The 21,518-nt window shown below is 38.3% G+C and overlaps 1 long non-coding RNA gene across 1 annotated transcript; it reads right to left on the minus strand.

The window, feature by feature from the left end:
* Window positions 1-8,154: 8,154 nt before the first annotated feature.
* On the minus strand, window positions 8,155-20,104 carry LOC135363172 (uncharacterized). The gene is made up of 3 exons (XR_010408844.1): window positions 19,897-20,104; window positions 19,177-19,696; window positions 8,155-8,607 (listed from the first exon to the last, which is right to left on the minus strand). It is a non-coding gene; the product is annotated as an uncharacterized LOC135363172 (long non-coding RNA).
* Window positions 20,105-21,518: the final 1,414 nt, after the last annotated feature.

The following is a 21,518-nucleotide window of genomic DNA, read 5'->3' on the forward strand; positions in this document are numbered from 1 at the left end:
TTTGTTTTTTAAATTTTTTATTGTTATGTTAATCCCCATACATTACATCATTAGTTTTTGATGTAGTGTTCCATGATTCATTGTTTGTGCATAACACCCAGTGCTCCATGCAGTACGTGCCCTCTTTAATACCCATCACCAGGCTAGCCCATCCTCCCACCCCCCTCCCCTCTAGAACCCTCAGTTTGTTTCTCAGAGTCCATAGTCTCTCATGGCTCGTCTCCCCCTCCAATTCCCCCTGCTTCATTTTTCCCTTCCCACTATCTTCTTCTACTTTTTTTTTTTTTTTAACATATAATGTATTATTTGTTTCAGAGGTGCAGGTCTGTGATTCAACAGTCTTACACAATTCACAGTGCTCACCATATCCCATACCCTCCCCAGTGTCTATCACCCAGCACCCTATCACTCCCACCCCCCACCACTCCAGTAACACTCAGTTTGTTTCCTGAGATTAAGAATGCCTCATATCAGTGAGATATGATACATGTCTTTCTCTGATTGACTTATTTGGCTTAACATAATACCCTCCAGTTCCATCCATGTCATTACAAATGGCAAGATTTCGTGGGTTTTTTTTTTTTTTTATGGATGCATAATATTCCATTTTTTGTGTGTGTGTGTGTGTGTGTATACCCCATCTTCTTTATCCATTCAACTATTTTTTTAAGATTTTTTATTTATTTATTTATTTGGGACAGAGAGAATGAGAGAGAGCACATGAGAGGGGGGAGGGACAGAGGGAGAAGCAGACTCCCCGCCAAGCAGGGAGCCCGATGCGGGACTCGATCCAGGGACTCCAGGATCATGACCTGAGCCGAAGGCAGTCGCCCAACCAACTGAGCCACCCAGGAGCCCTATCCATTCATCTATTGATGGACATCTTGGCTCTTTCCATAGTGTGGTTATTGTGGACATTAATGCCCTCTTTAAAAAGCTGAAACTAGTACTGATTTTTCCCTCTTTGAACTTTAAGGTGAATATGCTTTATTAAGGGAAATTTAATGTTATGGGAAGAAAAGATTCACAATGCTGATCAATGAGGAATAGAGGGCGTCCTAAGGTAAATGCATGAGGCACAGACCAATGCTGAAAAACGCTTTTTTTTTTTTTTAAGATTTTATTTATTTAGAGAGAGAGACCAGGCGGGGAGGGAGAGGAAGAGAGTCTCAAGCAGGCTCCCTGCAGGGCTCTATCTCACGACTGTGAGATCACAACCTGAGCCAAAACCAAGAGTCAGACACTTGACCGACTGCACCACCCAGGCGCCCTGAGAAATGCTTCTTTAGAATGCTGGCAGGAATCAGATGGTGCACTCAAACCAGTAACTGAGCAGAGCTCATGAGGGTTCTGCTCACCAAGATGTGGGCACAGCTACGGGAGACCAACAATGGATGTGGAAGCGTCCTCCATAGGCAGCAGCCACAGGCAAGCCATGGCTCCCCTAGGGTGAGGGGACTGCAGGGAGAGAGGATGCCAGAACCCACAGAGACGGCTGACTGGGAGACAGTGGCCATTAGCACAGGAATGTGGCCGCTGCCAACGCAAGGCCTGAAGGAACATAAATACCCCCAGCCATCGTGTCCCCAGCTTTCTCTGGGACTTCCACGGGCCAAATCCCACAGGAAGCCATAGACAAAGGGGTCCAGTGGGTGCTCTTCATAGAGCTCAGTCTCCTGGGGCTCCAAACATGGTGGCAAAGGGTGGAAGGAGATCTGGAGGAACCAACACAGAACACCCAACACAGCGTTACTCTGTTTTTTATCTGACGCCCCTAAACCTACTTCATAACACGTTGTAAAATACATTTTACCCAAAGTTTGTATTATAATTATTTAACTTCAATTTGTATCTGTGAAGCCAAGGGGTGCCCGGATATCGGATTAAACACTCTTCTGGATGTGTCTGTGAAGGTGTTTCTGGAAAAGAGGAGCATTTGAATTGGACGATTGGGTAAAGTAGGTGCCCTCCCCAGTGAGGGCCTGCATAGTACAAACCGGCAGGGGAAGGTTGAATTTGCTCTCAGCCTGACTGCTGGGAAATTGATCTCCTCCCAACCTTGGTGCTCCTGGTTCTCAGGTCTTCAGACTCAGCCTGGAATCTATGCCGCTGGCTCTTTGGCTTTCCTGAGGTCTCAGATTGCAAACAACACTGTGGGACTTCTCAGCCTCCATCATCATGTGAGCCAATGCTTTATAATTAATCTCTCTCCTCTCTCTCTTTCTAGATATCTAGATATCTAGATAGATACATAGATAGATACATAGATGGATCTTATTGGTCCTGTTCTAATATAGTATCTATGCATTTTCTTAGGAGAAGGAAAATCATTAAAAGTACAATAAGTCACTCAATCATGATATGGTTGCCCAGCATGCATCCTAAAGGACAAAGTATTCTAAATTGTTTAAGAATAAGAACCCTATAAAGACAATGACTTGGCATCTGTGCTTAAACAAAATGTTTCATGGACATTTTAGTACCATGCATATATATATGTATATATATATATATATATATATATTTTTTTTTTTTAATTCAACCATCATCATGCTGTGCATTCATCATCTGCAGCCTTCACTTGTTTAGAATTCCCTGCTGGTAGCCAAACTTCTGTCTGGGAAATATATGAGCCAGTCTATATCTCCCATGATGAGTTTCCAAGGAAGCATTATAATGAAAGACTGTGAGTTACTCATAACCAATGACTAAAGGAAACAACATTCTAAGGAGTTGTGCACTGTCTTTGACAAGGTGGGAAAGCATACTCTCAGAGCAGGTGCTCAACAAATGCCATGCTGAATGAATGAAGCCTTTCCTCACAGTAAAAGAGGTGGGTCCAAGCTTCTTCATGGAGCTAAGGAAACATAAGAGATCATCCGCCACATTATCTTAACAACTGATCCATTCTTATTCTCCGTAGTTCCCCCTCAGATCCAGGGGAATGCTGGCCATCGCCCCTTCAGAAACTGAGGCAAGGATATTCCCACAGGTGATCAGTGGCCCAAAGTGAGATCCCTGGCTGATAGAAGAACATGTCTACTCCATATTCAAGACCTAGGGGACTGACTGAGATGAGTCAGTGACACACTGGAGTCTCTGGAACCCCAGCCAGGGTTCTTCTTGGAGTTGTAAACTCTTTCAGCCTTTTGAGAAGGGCCACCACTTACATAGCATGGTAAGGGGGAGAGATCAGTTTCCTTTATGACCCCATCAGGTGGTACCCACACCCTTCTTCTATGTGTTTAAAATAATGGGTGTGACATCATGCCCATGACAAAGAAGTTAAGCATGTTAGGAATCCAAACATGACTCTAAACACACATCCAGTGATGTGTGGCCCAGGTCCCGTCAGGATTGAAGGACTCATTGCCACAGCACCCAGAGCTCTGCTGCACACAGCCCTCACCTGTCAGCCCCCTTCCGAGTGGCCTCAGCTGAAGAGCTGCCTCACCTGGGGAGACATCCTCCTTCCACAATGCCCTGCCTCCAGTGCTCACTTGATTTGGGATGCATAAAAGCCAGGCTTGTTGCCCCAGCTCAGCACAGTTCTGAAAGGTCATCCCATCTTTTGATCTCCTGGGAGGGTTGGCCGAGGTTACAGATGATGCTGAATTGTGTCTCAGCTCTGCCCCTTCCCAAATCCTGCTTCCTCCCTCTCCCTTCCACAGCTGTGGATACCAAGACAGTCCCTGAGAAGTCCTGCGTGCTAATCTCTAGCTCAGACTCTGCTTCCCGGGGGATCCAATCTGCAACAATTACCAACCCCTTGGTTTACTTTTGTTCACTGTTCTTTTTTAAAAAATAGAAATACAATTTACATTTTAAATTGTGTAAAATCTGCATGAATATTGATTTTCTGTGTCTACTTGGATAGGGCATAGTACCTCATTATTCAATTAAACAATAATCTAGGTGTTGCTGTCAAGGTATTTTGTAGAAGTGACTAACACAGTTAGTTGACTTTAAGTAAAGATTACCCTCAAGAATGTGGGTGGGCCTCACCCAATCAGTAGAAGGTCTTAAGAGCAGAAACTGAGGTTTCCCCTGAGGAGAAAAAATTCTGCCTCAAAACTGCAACATCAGCTCCTGCCTGAGTTTCAGCCTGCCAGCCTCCCCTGCAGATTTTGGACTTGCCAGCTCCACAGTCATGTGAGCCAAAACCTTAAAATAAATCTCTCAATATATATATCCTTTTAGTTCTGTTTCTCTGAAGAACCCTGACTTACATAGTCTTCCACCATTACTGGATTTTTTTTTCTTTTTGTTGACTTATCCTTTTTTACTTTACACATTTGGAGGTTATGTTATTAGGTGCAAACAAATTTAAGATCATTTTATCTTAAAGTGGAAACTTTTATTGCTCTGAAATGAACTACTTTTATCTCGGACTTTGTAACTTCTGGTGTGCATAATATTTTCCCCATCCTTTACTTGTTGCTATACTTATATATAAGGTATATCTCTTATAAAGAGCATGTTCAACTTTGTTTTATTTTATTATCTGGTCTGAGGAACTTTATATTTCAATTGGAATACTTCGTCTGTTTAAATATACTGTAATTTAGGCTTAAATCTACCACCTTGCTATTTGTTTTATATTTGCCCTCACTATTCTATATTTTCTGTCCTTTCTTAAGTTTTTTTGGATCTTTTAATAATTTATAATTTCACTTCTTCTTTTAGCTTGTTAATTATACTTAAAAATTTGCAGGGGGGTTATTTTCCCTAGAGAGTACAACAGGTATTCTTGACTTACTAAAGTGCTATTTTTTTTTGCTACTTTAATTTTCTATTTTTGATCTCACAAAGTGATGTTATTTATACAATCAATATTTATCTAGATATGTGTATTCTTGTCATTGCTCTTTGTTATTTTTAATTCCTATGTTTTGTTTCTTTATATGCCACTTACTGTGATAAATGCATTGCATATGTTTCCTGTCTATCTGAAGACAGCCTTGCCATGTAGATCCCATTTTATAGATGAGGAAATCAAGGCTCAGAGAGATGCAGTACAATAGTGTACTGCTTCATAACTCGGAGCATAAGCTTTGAAAGCCAGTAGACTCTACCACCTGCTCTTACCATTTTGAGCAAATCATTTATCACTGTAAGCGTCTCTTTATCTATAAAATAGATACTAATAACAACAAAAGCACCTACTTCATATTTTGGTTGTAAGACTCTAATAAACTGAGGCATGCTCAATGTCTAATGCAACGTCTGGCACATCGTACCTGCTCTACAAAGCTTCATATCGTTTGCGATGATGATGATGATGAGAAGCGTGTAATAGGCATGTTGCACACCATTGCCGCCCTCCCGCTGTGCATCTCAGGGCAACTCCACCCCCTTCAGCATCTAGAAGGAAATGGCATTCAGCAATCCCTGAGAAAGGTGTGGCCACAGATTTGACCCAAGGTCGCCCAGGGTGACTATTTTGTATTGCTTTTATTCTCCTAAAGCCCTTTCCCATTCTGAGATACACAAATATTCTTCCAGGATTTTTATCAAGGCTGATTGTCAACATTTAGATCTTTAATCCACCTGGTATTTACTCGGGGGTCATGTATCAGAATACATATTTAAGTTTATCATGTTAATGTACTTATTCTGCTTCTGGAATTTCTACTTCATCCCTGTTAGTATTCTATTCTGTGCCACCACCACCACCTGTTTTAAATATATTAATATTAAACTATGTTTTTACATCTAGTACAACAAATATCACAAGTCAATCTTTTTCTATTTTGTTTCTATTTTATCTTTTCTCAGCTCTACTCATGAATTTCTTCTTCTAGATGAATCTTAATTTTACTTGAACACGTTTCAGAATAAATCCCACTGGGAATTTAAATGCAATTGCATTAACCCTGTAAGTGAATGATTTTCATTTACTACATTCCTTTTTTCATGTAGCTATCAGTTTTTTTGGCTCTCTTCACATTGTTTGCAAAATTCTTTATAAGTCCATTTGGGTGCTTCATATTTTGTGTTACTATTATAAAAGGGAATTTATTTCCATTAAATATAATAACTTTTTTTCTGAATTTTAGAAAAGCCATTTATGCTTTATAAATTCATTATGTGTCTAGCCACTTAATTATAAAATTTGGGTGTTGGGATCTTTCTAGATAGAGAATCATCATTATCTAAAAGTAATAAAAAGGTAAATTTCTTCTCTTTCCAGTGTTACATATCTTGCTGTGTTGGCTAAAATTCTAGAACATTAGATGATAATAGTGATAGAAAACATCCCTCCCTGGTTCTTGGTTTTGGTGGGGCATGTTAATATCTCATTGCCAGGTATGGCTTTGGCTGTTAATTTCATGTATGTCTTCTATTAAGAGATAATGCTTACATTTCTGGTTTTGCTGCCTGTTTCTCCTCTCCCTCCAATCAAAATGACTACCCTAGTAATAGTAGTAATAGTTGCAGCAGTTGCTAGTATATATTGGGTACTCATCAATACTTTATATAGTAGACATTTAATATAGTCATCTCAGTATTTATAATGCAGGGTTATTGTTATTCCCAGTTAAACATAAAGAAATGGAGGTGTTCACTCACCTTGGTCATAAAGTTCAGCTTTGAACCTTGGTCCATAATAGTCAAAGTGTGACTCATGTATTTTTTCTGTCATGCAAAGAGCTCATGGTCCTTATTCTTCATGTGCCCTCTCCCACATGGACTTCCCACCTGTCTCTGCTCAGCTCTGTGCTTCACGAGGGCAACTTCTGGAGACTGTACTCCCTAGCCTCATTTGCTGGCTGCCTTCTATTGGGTTTGGCCAACTAGGGTCACTGACATGACATTGGAAGGGAAGGAGAAGAGTTCTTCCTTGGCTCTCTCCCTGCCCCAAAGTGAAATCTTTAGTAGTAGTTGAGTCCCCAGTAATAGCCCCTTTACCATTGCTTAGGTGCCAGCCCTACCTCTTCCCTTTCCCTATCTGCCCTAGGAGTGGTAATAGCTTACCATGGGTGCTATCTTTAGGTGTCTCACCACCCCTTGTATGTTTCCTTAGCTTTGCCAAGCTTGTTTCAAGTTGTCCCTTCACTAAAGTCTCGATTAAATAATCTGGTGGGGACCTTGACTTATTCAGAGTCTCTATTTTTTCTAATTAAAAAACATATTTTATAAAACTCCAAGAAGCTAATATAGGAGAAAAACCTAGATGACCTTGGGTTTAGCAATGACGTCTTAGATCTATTTTTAAGTAATTTCTACACCCAACATGGGGCTTGAACTCACAACCAAGAGCAAGAGTCTCATGCTCTACCAACTAAGCCAGCCAGGGGCTATGACTTCTTAGATCTAAAAGCACAATCAGTAAAAGAAAAAATTAATAAGTGCATTCCATTAAAATTAGAAACTTCTGTTCTACAAATGACACTCCTAGGGGAATGAGCAAACAAGCCTCTTTCAAAGGAAAGTTTTTTCAAGGTACATATTAGATAGAGGACTGGTATCTAAAATATACAACGAACTCTTAAAAGTTAACATAAGAAAACAAACAATTTAAAAATAGGCAGAAGAGCTGAACAGATACTTTACCAAATAAGATATACAGATGGCAAATAAGCATGTGAAAAAAGATGCTCAACATGATTATGGAATTGCAAATTAAAACAAGGAGATAGCACTATACACCTACTAGAATGGCCAAAATGCAGGACACTGACAACACCAGATGTGGGCTATGGAGCAAAAGAAACTCCTATTCATTTCTGGTGTGAGTACAGAATTGTAGAGTGACTTTGGGAGTTGGTTTGATGGTTTCTTTCAAAATTAAATATGCTTTTACTATATGACCTAGTAATCATGCTCCTTGGTATTTACCGAAATGAGTTGAAAAATCTACATTCAGACCGAAACCTCCACGTGAATGTTTATTCATAACAGCAGCTTATTTAAAACTGCAAAAACCCCCACAAAACTATAAACCATGAAAAGACATAGAAGAACCTTAAATACATGTTGCTAAGTAAAAAACACCAATCTGAAAAGCTACATACTCTATGAGTCCTACTGTAGGGAAAGAAAAATAATTTTCCCTCTACCTTCTGAGTTCTTAGCTAAGACTCCTGTAATAAAAGACAGACTAACAAGAGAAGAACAAAAAGAAGTTTATTAACATTTCTGCCTCATGTATACGTGGAAGTTTCATGGGGGAAAATGACTAACTGTCTGAGGTGGCTTAGAACTCAGGAATAAATGCCATCTTAATAAGGAAAAGGGAAGTTGCAGGCTTCTTAGGGGAGAGAAAATGGTTTTAGGAAAGCAGAAGGGGCCCTCAGAAGACTCGATGGGGAGTCTGACGGTTTGGGACAGAGTGTGTCTGGATGCGATGCCGACTTTTAGTCTCATCTCCTGTACTAAGAATCCATCTTCCTTGCTGAAGACACTCCCAGGAGGGGATTGATGATGACCTAGTTCCTTTTGGAGGGTCTGACTTAAGGCAGATGAGGGAGATCAGAGTCCTCCTGCATCTGCTGTTTTCCAGTGCTTTCAGGTCAAAGTAATCAGTGTACCAAAGCAGCATATGTTAGGGTGGCATGTCCTGGAGTCCTTCAGTCATATTTTTGGGGCCGCATATTCTGCTTCCTGGAAAATTCAAAACTATGAAGATAGTCAATGGATCAGGGGCTTGGGAGGAGGGAAAGATGAATAAGTGGAGCACAGGGGAGTTTTAGGACAGTGAAATCTTCTGTAGGGTGCTATAATGGTGGATAGGGGGCATTATACATTTGTTCACACCCACAGAAGGTACAACACCAGGAGTGAATCCTAATGTGAACTATGGACTTGAGTTAATAACAATGTATCAACATTGGCTCATCACTTGTAACAAATGTACCACCCTAATGTAAGATGTTAATTGTAGAGGAGACTGCAAGAAGAGAGAGTATATGGAAGCTCTGTACTTTTCACTAATTTTTTTTGGGGGGGGGCATACCTAAAACAGTTCTAAAAAATAAAGCCTATTAATTTTTTTTAAAAAGTATCATCATTTTTAATGCATTTTCAGTAGAAATAATTGTGTAGATTTTCCTTCAACTGCAGATCTGATACATTAAATTGATAGATTTCCTAGTGCAGAGTTGTCCTTACATTCCTGGAATAATTCTTTTTGATCGTGTGGTATGTTCTCATTTTTATTTAGCACTGAAATTGATTTGTTGAAATTTCATTTAGAATTTTTGCACCTATATTCATAAGTGAGAGTGTCTCATATGCTATTTTTTTTAAGTTGAGTGGTTTTGGTGCTGTCTTTCTCAAGCACTGGTACCAAGTTAATATAAGTTCATGAAAATAAATTGAGATTTAAATAAAACTATAGATTAGGCATCTGTGCTCTATTATATACAGTAGAAATTATTTTGTATGAAACCACTTGACCTTGAAAAATTTTGAAGTGGTTTAAAAGTTTCTGAAAAATCCTTTCAGTAGCGTGCATAGTCATTGGATTATTCAGGTTTTCTGCTTCTTTTTAAGTAAAGTTTTATAATTTATACTTGGCCAGAAAATGATGCTTTTCATAAAAATATCAAATTTATTTATTGAATATGTATTTTAAAGTTATCCTTACTTGTATAGTTTCCCCTGAGTCTGTACTCACATCATGTTTTTACTCCCACATTTGTGTATCTTTATTTGAATCAAATTTATTTAATCAAAATAGTAAAAATTAAAAGTGAATGCATGTCTGTTGTTGAGTTTCTCTTATTTATATAACTAGCTTTCAGATTTATTAATCTATGAACTCAGCAGCTTTCCCCTTTCCTGATGTAAGGGAGAAATTTCTCCTCCTCTACCCATTCTAGGTTCTCCAGCAGGGGCTTGTGCATTAGACTAGCCACAGGCAGATGAACATGAGAACACACAGAAGTTTAAGGGCATGTGGGAGCACTCAGTACCCAAAGAGGTGGTTAGATCTTGGGCTTAAATACAGAAAAGGGGTTTGGGAATTTTCTGGTCAGGGAGGCAATTTGTGGGAAAGTGGCCAGGAGAAGTATGGTAAACAAGAGTTGCTTAGTAAGACTTGTTCTGTACATTTAAGTTGGTGCCTTCTTTGTTCTTAAGTGTCCACCTCTTCCAGATACAGGAGAGAGACCCACCTCTACAAATGTAGATTTCCTTTACAAAAGACAAACCTGTACCCTGTTTTTAGAGCTTTTCCTGTGTCTGCTTGTTCTCAATGGCCTTTAGTTCAAAATAGTCCCTATGCTAAAGGGGTATATTTTGGGGTGGCATATTTTGGTACCCTTCAATGATAATTTCTTAATGAGATATGATTGACATATAACATTGCATTAGTCTTAGGTGTACTACATAAGGGGTTGATATATATATATATATGAAATCATGGGGTACTTGTCTTTCTCTGTCTGACTTACTTCACTGAGCAAATTCCCTCAAGGTCCATCTATGTTGTTGCAAATGTCAGGATTTCCTTCTTTTTTTTGTGGCCAAATAACATACCATCATGCATGCATGTGTGTGTGTGTGTGTGTGTGTGTGTGTGTGTAATTTTCTTTATCCATTCCAGATACAAGTCCCTTATAAGATATAGTATATGCAAAATTTTCTCCCATTCTGTGGGAGTTTTCCCCCCACTTTCTTGATGGTGTGCTTAGAAGCACAAAAGTGTTTCATTTTGATCATGCCCAGTTTATCTATCTTCTGTTGTTGTTGCTTATGCTTTTGGTGTCCCATCTAAGCAATCGTTGCCAAATCCAAAGTCATGAAAATTTACACTTAGGTTTTCTTCTGCAAGTTTTATAGTTTTGGCTCCTCCATTTTGGTGCCGATCCACATTGACTATGTTTTGTATGTAATATGCGAGAAGACTTCAACTTTATTCTTTTTCATGTGGACATCTAGTTGTCCCAGCACCATTTGTTAAAAAGACTATTCTTTCCTCCATTGAATTGTCTTGGCACATAATTTTAACATAGGGTTTGTCAGGTTATTTATAAATGGTTTATAGTTAGTAACTTTCATTTCCTAGTGAGCTAATGTTTGAAAAGTTTGCTTTTTAGTCTCAAGTGATTGGATTCTTTTAAATGTTTTACCAGCATTAGTTTTTATTTTTATCGCATTGTTGTGAGAGACTGTCATGTACAAATCAAATATTATGAAAATCTTATAAACTATATGAAATATGTGATTCAGTTAATATTTTCCAAAAACTTAGAAGGGTATATTTAATCCGATGTGGGTAACAAAGGCAAAAGGAAAAAATTAAATTTCCTTACCACAGCCCATTAACTAGTCCTTGAAACAAGCAGAGTGACCTTCCTCTGAGACCTCAGCTGCTTCAGTGTTGACACTTTCTTAAAGGCAAAAGGTAATCTTAGTTTAACATTGTCTCAACCCCCAAAATTCTGTAAGTCTTCCTTAACATATTAACAATTCCTTTGGAAACTTCTTTTATCTCTACCCCCCAAGATCTTTGTTAGCAATCATCCTCCAAACATATGGCCCACTGATATACATCTCAAGGGTCTCATGACTAAGGTTTTATTAGACAGTAATACATGACCTTTTCCCAACAATAGCTAGCTCCCTCAGGGTCCTGGAAACCTTGCTTCCAAAAGTCCTTAGAGACTTATGCTATATCCCTGACCCCCTCCCAACTTGAAAGTATATAATCAGTCACCCCACACAAGTCCAGACCAGCTCTTTCTGCCCATGGGTCCTATCCCCATGCTTTAATAAAACCATTCTTATTGCACTGAAAAAATTTCCACATCAAAATCTTTGTAAGGTAAAATGTTTAACATATATTAATTAGATCTTATTAATTACATCATTAAAATCCTCTATAGACTTTCTATTTTGGTCTTTTGATTTATGATTATTGAGGATAACATGTTTAAAATTCCCTTATTTCTTGCATTTCCAAATGTTTTTATGTTATTTATTTTAGAGATACACTTTTAATGCATTAAATTTCATGACAATTTTATCTTCACTGTGATTTTTCCCTTGTGCATATAAAATGATCATCTTTGCAATGTTCCATGCCTCTTCACCTTGGATTCTCCATTGTTGTGCTTTCTTTGGTTTGTGTTTCTTTGATATATCTTTTCACATGCTTTAACTTTCAATTCTCTTATTTTACTTATAGCATTAATCTTTTTCTTTTAATAAAAAAGATTAAAATAGTTTATCAAATTACATCCATTTAAATTTATTTTTGTAGGTGATATATATATATATATATATATATACATATATATAATTGTTAATGATGATGATTAATAGTAATAATAGTAATAATCAGCAGCAGCAAGAGCATTGAACTTTGTGAGCCAGGTACTGCTAAGTACTTTTTGAGCATTATCCTATTCATCCCCAAGATTAACCTATAAATTAGGTTTTAAGTAACCCACATTATAGGTGAGGAAATCAAATTTTGGTGCCAATTGGATTTGACATTTTTTATCTTTGTTTTCTTGTTGGCCTGCGCTTTTGTTCTTGTTTTCTCTCTTTTTTAAATAAATTGATTATTTTTAATGTTTTTTAATCTCTAACAATTAGAATGGTGTATACATATACTTTTAATTATCTGATAAGTTTCTTTGAATCTTAAAACATGCACTTGCAACAATATTGATTTCATTACTATTGCCAAAGAAAGTTTCTACTGATACTTCTTGATGTAAAATTAGAAAATTAGCAGCTTCATATTTCTTGCTCTTTTCCTCCATCTAATTCTTAATTTTGGTTGCCAATAATCTGGAATTTAAAGGTGTGTGTGTGAGAGGGGGTAGAGAGACAGAGGTCCCTTTCACTTTTAGGAACATTTAAAAAATATATGCACTACCCCAATGTCCACAATAGCCAAACTATGGAAAGAGTCAAGATGTCCATCAAGAGATGAATGGATAAAGAAGATGTGGTATATATACACAATGGAATATTATGCAGCCATCAAAAAATGCAAAATCTTGCCATTTGCAATGATGTGGATGGAACTAGAGGGTATTATGCTAAGCAAAATAAGTAAATCAGAGAAAGACAAGTATCATATGATCTCACTGATATGAGGAAATCTTAATCTCAGGAAACAAATTGAGGGCTGCTGAAGTGGTGGGGGGTGGGAGGGATGGGGTGGCAGGGTGATAGACACTGGGGAGGGTATGTGCTATGGTGAGCACTGTGAATTGTGTTAAGACTGATGAATCACAGACCTGTACCTCTGAAACAAATAATACATTATATGTTAAAAGAAAAAAAAGAAGATAGTAGGAAGGGAAAAATGAAGCTGGGGGAATCAGAGGGGGAGACAAACCATGAGAGACTATGGACTCTGAGAAACAAACTGAGGGTTTTAGAGGGGAGGGGTGTGGGGGGATGGGTTATCCTGGTGATGGGTATTAAGGAGGGCACATATTTGAATGGAGCACTGGGTGTTATACGCAAACAATGAATCGTGGAGCACTACATCAAAAACTAGATGTAATGTATGGTGACTAACATAACATCATAAAACAAAATTTAAAAAAAAAACCTTCCAAAAAATATATGCACTATGTCTTCAACTTTTTAAAATAATTATTACAATATTTATTTATTTATTTATTTTTAAAGATTTTATTTATTTGACACAGAGAGAGAGAGAGAGCACACAAGCAGGGGGAGCAGGAGAGGGAGAAGCAGGCTCCCCGCTGAGCAGGGTGCCTGATGCTGGACTCCATCCCAGGATCCTGGGATCATGACCTGAGCTGAAGACAGACACTTAACCATCTGAGCCACCCAGGCGCCCAATTATTACAATTTTTAAAAAAATATCTGAATGTTATCTAACTTACCTGCTGTAATTTCCACATTCTCAAGTTTTTTGCTTTGCTTTGATGCAATACATATTCAGCATGGGAAGTTTGTCGTTTTGTTTTGTTGTTAAGGAAGGGCGCAGCACAGAAATGAACTACTTTTTAAAGCCTTGACTATTTGTTTTTGCTTTTACAGATGAAGGAAAACTTGTTTAGTCTAGAATCCTGGTTACAACCTTTCTGCTTTAAATCTCTGTAAATGGCACTCTTGTTTCTATCTGATGTTCATTACCATGGAAAAGTCTGAGACAAAGATTATTTTTCTTTATTTTAAGTAAATTGACTTTTTCTGCCTGAATACTTGAGGATGTGCTTTTTGCCCTGAGATTTATAAATTTCACGAAGTTCCATCTGGATATTGCCCTGTTTTTACTCACCTGAAAATAGGTAAAACATTTTGGTTAACAAAAAGATTCTTCAGGTGAAAAGCATGTTATTTTATTTTAGCTTTGATGGTTAATTCTGTTCTATTCGCTACATTGAAACACATGCTCACACCCATACACAGAGTTGATTTTATCAATCTTTTATGGTATCTGGATTTTGATTTTTTCTTCCCTCCAAGATTATGTTCCAAATAGAACATTTACATGGTTTCAATGTTACCTTTAGATCACTGATCATTTGGGGTTTCTTCTTATGTGAAGTATAAATCCAATTTTACTTTCTCATCAATGAATCTAGGTGTCTTAACACAATTTATGAGAAAGTTCAAGATTTTCCCAATGATTTGAGATGCATCCTTTATCACATACAAATGTTCCATATAGTTGAATCTATTTCTGGACTTTCTACTCTGTTCCACTGGTCTGTCTGCTCAAGGAACATTTCCACATTGCTTTAACTGCAGAAGCTTGATGGAATATTATAATATTTCATAGGGTGAAGACCCCTTTACTTTCTTTTCAGAGTTTCCTTGGCTATTATGCCATATTTTTTAAGAATCTATATACATTTTAGAATCAAATGTCTAGCCCAAGGGAAAAATAAACCAAACTCATTGGTATTTTTATTTTGATTGTATTCAGTTTGTATGTTGATTCGGAAGAATGGGCAGGTTTATAATGTTGTACTGTTGTATCCCTGAACAAGGAGTATCTTCCTTATTATTCAAATCTATTAAGTGTTTTTCTGCAGTGTCTTATACTCTTCCTCACTTTCGTTTTAGCCCATTTCTTATAATGTTTAAGTATTTTTCTTTTCTTTCTTTTTTTTTTTCCCTTTGGAAGTGGGGTCTGCTTCTTCATTGTCTTCTAATTTGTAGGGTCATCAAAGTGCCCTGTGATAAGAAATATTCTTTTCTTCCGATAACATAGCCTTTTGCTACATTTCTTTCCTTCCCCCTCGGGCCTCCCTGTTGGCTCCCTCTTCCCCGGAAGACTAACACCTCCAGGCTGATGAATTTTAAGCTGCTTCTCCTTCTTCTAGATTTTATTTATTTATTAGAGAGAGAGCGAGAGAGAGCACAAGCAAGGGGAAGGCCAGAGGCATTTTAATCCCACATTAGCCAGGGCTTTGATCCCCAAGGTCTCAGACCTAGTCTCAACATCGGCCTACTCAAGAGAGGCCCTCCATGGGGCGCCTGGGTGGCTCAGATGGTTAAGCGTCTGCCTTTGGCTCAGGTCATGATCCCAGAGTCCTGGGATCGAGTCCGACATCAGGCTCCCTGCTCCTTGGGAGCCTGCTTCTCCCTCTGCCTCTCTCTCTCTCTCTCTCTCTCTCTCATGAATAAATAAATAAAATCTTAAAAAAAAAAAAAAAGGAGAGAGAGGCCCTTCTTCTCCTGGAGGTGCCTTCTCATTCCACCACTATGATGGGGAAAGTTCAGGACATACTACCCCCAAATATGGCATACTGGCCTATTGCGTATTTTAAGCTGAGGGACTTTGAGAAACAGGCAGAAGCAGGAAGGTCACTCTGACCTCCACACCCCTCACCCCTCGTCTCTGAAACAGGTCACAGAGTCTTCACATGAGAGGTGCTCTCCGTGTACCTGGAGGGTACCCAAAGGAAAGGAACATCATTATGTCCCAAGACAAAAGGACACCCATTTACTACACTTAACTTCATTCTCCTTAACCTATCATATTCCTCCATGACCATCCAGTCTTCCTCAGACCTAAAATAAAAATACACAGCTCTGTTTCCTTGGCTTTTCATTTCTTTTGAAGGCTGCTCTGTGATTTCAAACTTATATCAAAGAAATGTGTACACTTTTCTCCTGTTAAGCTGCCTCTGTCAAATTAATTTTCCGATGCAGCCAGCACCCTAAGAGGGTGAGGAAATGTTTTCGTTCTCCACCACTGCCACACCACGCTGTGATCTTTCTCTGACATTTAACCCTTGCTGCAGCCTGGATGCTGAGCCTGGCTCGCTGTTCAGAATGCTTTTCCCAATTACATTTACAGTTTATATTATTCTTTGTCTCCTTGTTTTGTTGTAGATAAGGTTTATAGGTGACTCTTGAAATCCTCATTGTCCTGTGTGCTCTTTGAAGGATACGTGCAGAGATTCAGATTCAGATAGCTGCTATTTGGAATGTGTGTGTGTGTGTGTGCATGTGTGTGTTTAGGGTGGGGGGTATTGCCTTGTGCTTTTTAATTTAGAAAAGCATACCATAAATGATTGCTTTTGTTTATGATGGTGGTATAATTAAGTAACTACTATATCAACGTTGGGTAAGGAGAGACCAATAAACCTCAAATAATTTGCTCAACAACTAGGTTAGAAATTAGAGATTAGGGGTGCCTGGGTGGCTCAAACAGTTAAGCAGCTGCCTTCAGCTCAGGTCATGATCCACGGTCCTGAGATAAAGCCCCACATTGGGCTCCCTGTTCAGTGGGAACCCATTTCTCCCTCTCCCTCTGCCACTCCCCCTGCTTGTGCTCTCTCACTCGTGCTCGCTCTCTCTCAAATAAAATCTTAAAAATAGAAATTAGAGATTAATTTTCTACAACCCATTATTTTGTTTTTATTTCTTTCTAAGATTTTAGTGAGGGGGGAGGGGCAGAGGGAGAGGGAGAGAGTTTCTCAAGCAGACTCCATGTTGGATGGAGTTGATGCAGAGCTCAATCTCACAACCCTGAGATTGTGACCTGAGCCAAAATCAACAGCCAGATGTTTAACTGACTGAGTACCCAGGTGCCCCTATTTTGTTTTTCATTTAAAGTCTCACAATAAGCTCAGCCTTGTGAGAAATAAGAGTAGTTCCTGCCCCTGTTCACCCCTCCAAGAAACTTCTAGACTAATTGGCATTGAGCTTTGCATTACCCTTGAACACTAAGAGAATGAACACATAACCTATTCTAAAGTCTGAATATATTTGTCAGTTAAATAACTCATTTGAATAACTGCCATGGATATTAGGATGGTACATGAAATGATCATCAGTCTGTAACTCCAGCTGTGAAGTTCACAAAGAAACCCAAGTAATAGCTGTATGTATATGCAATAAGATAAAATATGCATTACACTCTTTTTCTTACATATTCAAAATTAAGACATTTTTCCTCAAAGTAAAGCACCAAGAACTTTCCTTTTTTTGGTCTGTCTATAAAGGAGTGAAGCCGGTGTTGAGAATCCTAAGATAGAGGAATCTTATTTTAAAAAGAACTCAACAAGCAATGTGCATAATAGCCAAACTATGGAAAGAGCCAAGATGTCCATCAACAGATGAATGGATAAAGAAGATGTGAGATATATATATATATATATATATATATATATATATATATATATATATAGATATAGATATAGATATAGATATAGATATATATATAATGGAATATTATGCAGCCATCAAAAGGAATGAAATAATGCCATTTGCAACGACATGGATGGAACTGGAGGATATTATGCTGAGTGAAATAAGTCAATCAGAGAAAGACGTGTATCATATGATCTCACTGATATGAGATATTCTTAATCTTAGGAAACAAACCAAGCGTTGCTGGAGTGGTGGGGGGTGGGAGGGATGGGGTGGCTGGGTGATAGGCATTAGGGAGGGTATGTGCTATGGTGAGCACTGTGAATTGTGTAAGACTGTTGAATCACAGACCTGTACCTCTGGAACAATACATTATATGTTAAAAAAAAGAAGAAGAAGAAGAAGAAGATAGCAGGGAGGGAAAAATGAAGGGGGTGGAAGTCAAAGGGGGGATGAACCATGAGAGACTATAGACTCTGAGAAACAAACTGAGAGTTCTAGAGAGGAGGGGGGTTGGGGGGATGGGTTAGTCCTGTGATGGGTATTAAAGCAGGCACGTACTGAATGGAGCACTGGGTATTATACGCAAACAATGAATCATGGAACACTACATCAAAAACTAATGATATAATGTATGGTGATTAACGTAACATAATAAAATAAATAAATAAATAATTTTAAAAAATAAATAAAAACAGCTCAACAAAAATTCAGTTAGGTTTTGTTACAGGTTGCTTATGAATTTTTTAGATGCCAATTTATTAAAACAAATGAATCAATAAAGAAAGCCTACTTTAGCTTTGTCCAATCAAAAGTAAGCTTAAGGAAATGCTATGGGGCTATGTCAAATAAATTTCTATAAGGATGGAAGATTTTACAGATGGAAGCATCACTTTTTCTCAAAGTAATTACTACCTGTGGCCCTCTAATCATTATTTTCTTCAAACATGATCTTTCTTTATGACAAGTAAGTTTGAATTTGAATCATCATTAAGACATTATTACCCATACCACATATAATACATTAAACAAAATGACTCATGTGGTAAGCGCTGTGAATTGTGCAAGACTGTTGAATCTCAGATCTGTACCTCTGAAACAAATACTGCAATATATGTTAAGAAAAAAAAAAAGAAGAAGAAGAAGGTAGCGGGAGGGGAAGAATGAAGCGGGGGAAATCGGAGGGGTAGACGAACCATGAGAGACGATGGACTCTGAAAAACAAACTGAGGGTTCTAGAGGGGAGGGGGGTGGGAGGATGGGTTAGACTGGTGGTGGGTACTGAGGAGGGCACATTCTGCATGGAGCACTGGGTGTTATGCACAAACAATGAATCATGGAACACTTCATCTAAAACTAATGATGTATGGGGATTAACATAAGAATAAAAAAATTAAAAATAAATAAATAAATAAATAAATAAATAAATAAATAAATAAATAAATAAAAGTTAAAAAAAAATCAATCAACTTAGATTCTGGGAATGTGCCAGAACAAGATCCTCCTGCGGGTTCTGAATTCTCTTAGTTAATGACATTGCATTATAAATTGGCCATTGTCTCTTCCTTTGTACATGTGGTTATCTGATCACTTGGTGCTCAGCTGGTGTTTGCATTTTGTACTTACACAGAGCTCAGGTGCTGAGATTACAAGCCATTCCCTCCGTGCTGCCTGCTGATTCAGGAGCTGGAGCCCATTCTGTCACTGCTGCTGTCCATGCTCACAGTTGTTCCCAACTGGAGGAAATCAAGAACCTCCAGTGTTGTAGGGTGCAGATGGTGGCTACACTTGTGGTGAGCATAACATATAAAGAAGTTGAATCAGTATGTTGTACAACTGAAGCCAATGTGACATTGTGTAACAACTACTCAAATAAAAGATTAATAAAAAAAATAATAAAACAAACAAACAAACAAAAACACCTCTGCCTTTCTTCCCAGGGCCATTTTCGCTTGGATCAATGTTTTCCACGCCTTCCTCTCTCCATGTCCCTCCTTCTGCCACCAGCATGCTGCCTTCTCTGCAATGGGCTCAGACTTTGGCTGAGATTAGAACAAATCACCTACCTGAAACCACATTCAGGGCAATAAGGTCTCCATGCCTTTTAATTTTTTCAAGTTCTTCCAATTCAAGGTCCCGTGTCTTTCTGAAAAAGAGAATATTCTAAGAACTCATTTGTCTCACCTATCATGACTGAATGTGGCATTCTCTCTGTAATATTTACTCTAGTATGCTCTCACTTAATATACCCACAGCTGCCAATTTTCATGTGTATCTTAATAGTTGGAATTGGAAATGCTTCCTTTAATGTAACTCACCGCTTCCCTCTGATTAACACTCACTTACCACTCTAGATGAGAAAGTGGTCTTTAATCTGCACAAACTGAGGGCAGATTCCTGCCCTCTGGGCCCCTCAGGGACATGGGCTCATTCACTCCTTGGAGAAAAATAAATACATTTCTATGTGTTATGTTCCAAACTTCTTTCAGCTGCTTTATTTATAGGTCAGTTTAGTGAACTCCTTAAATCACTGAGGCTAGGCATTTTGATTCATCTATTTTGACATACCTGAAAATGAAAGAAAGAATTGTTGAATTTCATCCAAGATTTTGTCTCAGAAAAACTGTGTCCAGTAACTACAAAATTCATATGTGGGCTAATAGCTCAATTGTCAAAGATATTTATTTTGTGCAATAATTAAGATCAATTCATGGATTTACAAGAACATAGAATTGGGTTCAGCAAGAGAGAGAACTTTGTAACAACCAGTGCTCTGGAACATAAAGTAAGTTGGTTGGGGATTAATGAGCCCTGTGGACCTGGGGCCTCAGGAGAGGTCACCTGGACCCTGGAAACCAAAAGATTCAAGCATAGCCTGAAGAATGTTAAACAAGATTGACTTTTGGTTGCTTCCTATTCTGACATCTAAGACTAAGACAACCAACCATACAACAAGTTATATAACATTCCAGACAAACAAAACAAAAATACCACTTCCAGGACTATCCTCAGATGACTCATGTTGGGGAATCTGAAGTCTTGCAAAAATATTTTCTTATGACACACTTGTGGCCTTAGGGTTATTATTCTTGCTGTTGCCTCATCCCTCTGTCTGTCTTGATACAGTCTTCCTCACCATTTGAACCAATGAGCAAGAAGAGCATAAACGTCTTCCTCATTTCTTTCTCTGACACTGACTCAGATGGAATGGAGAGCTGATGGAGGTGACAGCAGATTTATGATATACATAGTTTTATGATGTGTTCACAAATGACTTGATGATAAGATAGAAAGAAGAGAAGTGGATGTTGCCTTCCTTCTTTTTCCCATTATCACTAGTGCTATATTTTTAAGACATTTTACACCTCTATGAAAGTCTACAGGATTTAAACAACAGCATAAAGGAGCAGTTTCTACCCACCTTCTAGTTCTGACATGCTATGATGTTGTGATTTTAAGGGTTCTCATGATTTTGTGGACAATAGATCCATCACTACATTTGTTTTCATCTCTGTTGGTCTGCTCCCCCACAACACAGTCAGATGGGATACTGGGCTGGATGGATTGTTGTCCTCTTTTAATGTGGTACACCTAAGTTTTTTTGCCCCCAAACTATTTCAGTGACTTTCTGGCTGGCCTTCTTCCTCTATAAAGGACAGGCAGATAAAGAAATTAATATGTTAGCATTCCCTTCCTCTTTCCTAAGACACAAATTAGCAATGAGTAGATGCCGGATTATTTTGGAGACTTTGCTTTTTCTTTCTTAGAATCTGGTGAAGGCTCTCAGGTAAAGGGAAAGATTTAGAACTTCTGGTTTCAGCTCTGACACATAACAAGCTTGGAAATCATTCTATCTTTACAAGAAGAAGCTGAACTCTTTCTTGGAAAATCAATGACATTTCTTGGACTCATGAGGGAATTGAAGTTGCAAGGCAAACTGTCAACCCCAAATCTGGAGAGACAAAGGC

The sequence above is a fragment of the Mirounga angustirostris genome, unplaced genomic scaffold (genome assembly GCF_029215605.1).
Source record: "Mirounga angustirostris isolate CCGP_5_RB_7025 unplaced genomic scaffold, mMirAng1.0.hap1 SCAF_38, whole genome shotgun sequence".
NCBI lineage: Eukaryota > Metazoa > Chordata > Mammalia > Carnivora > Phocidae > Mirounga > Mirounga angustirostris.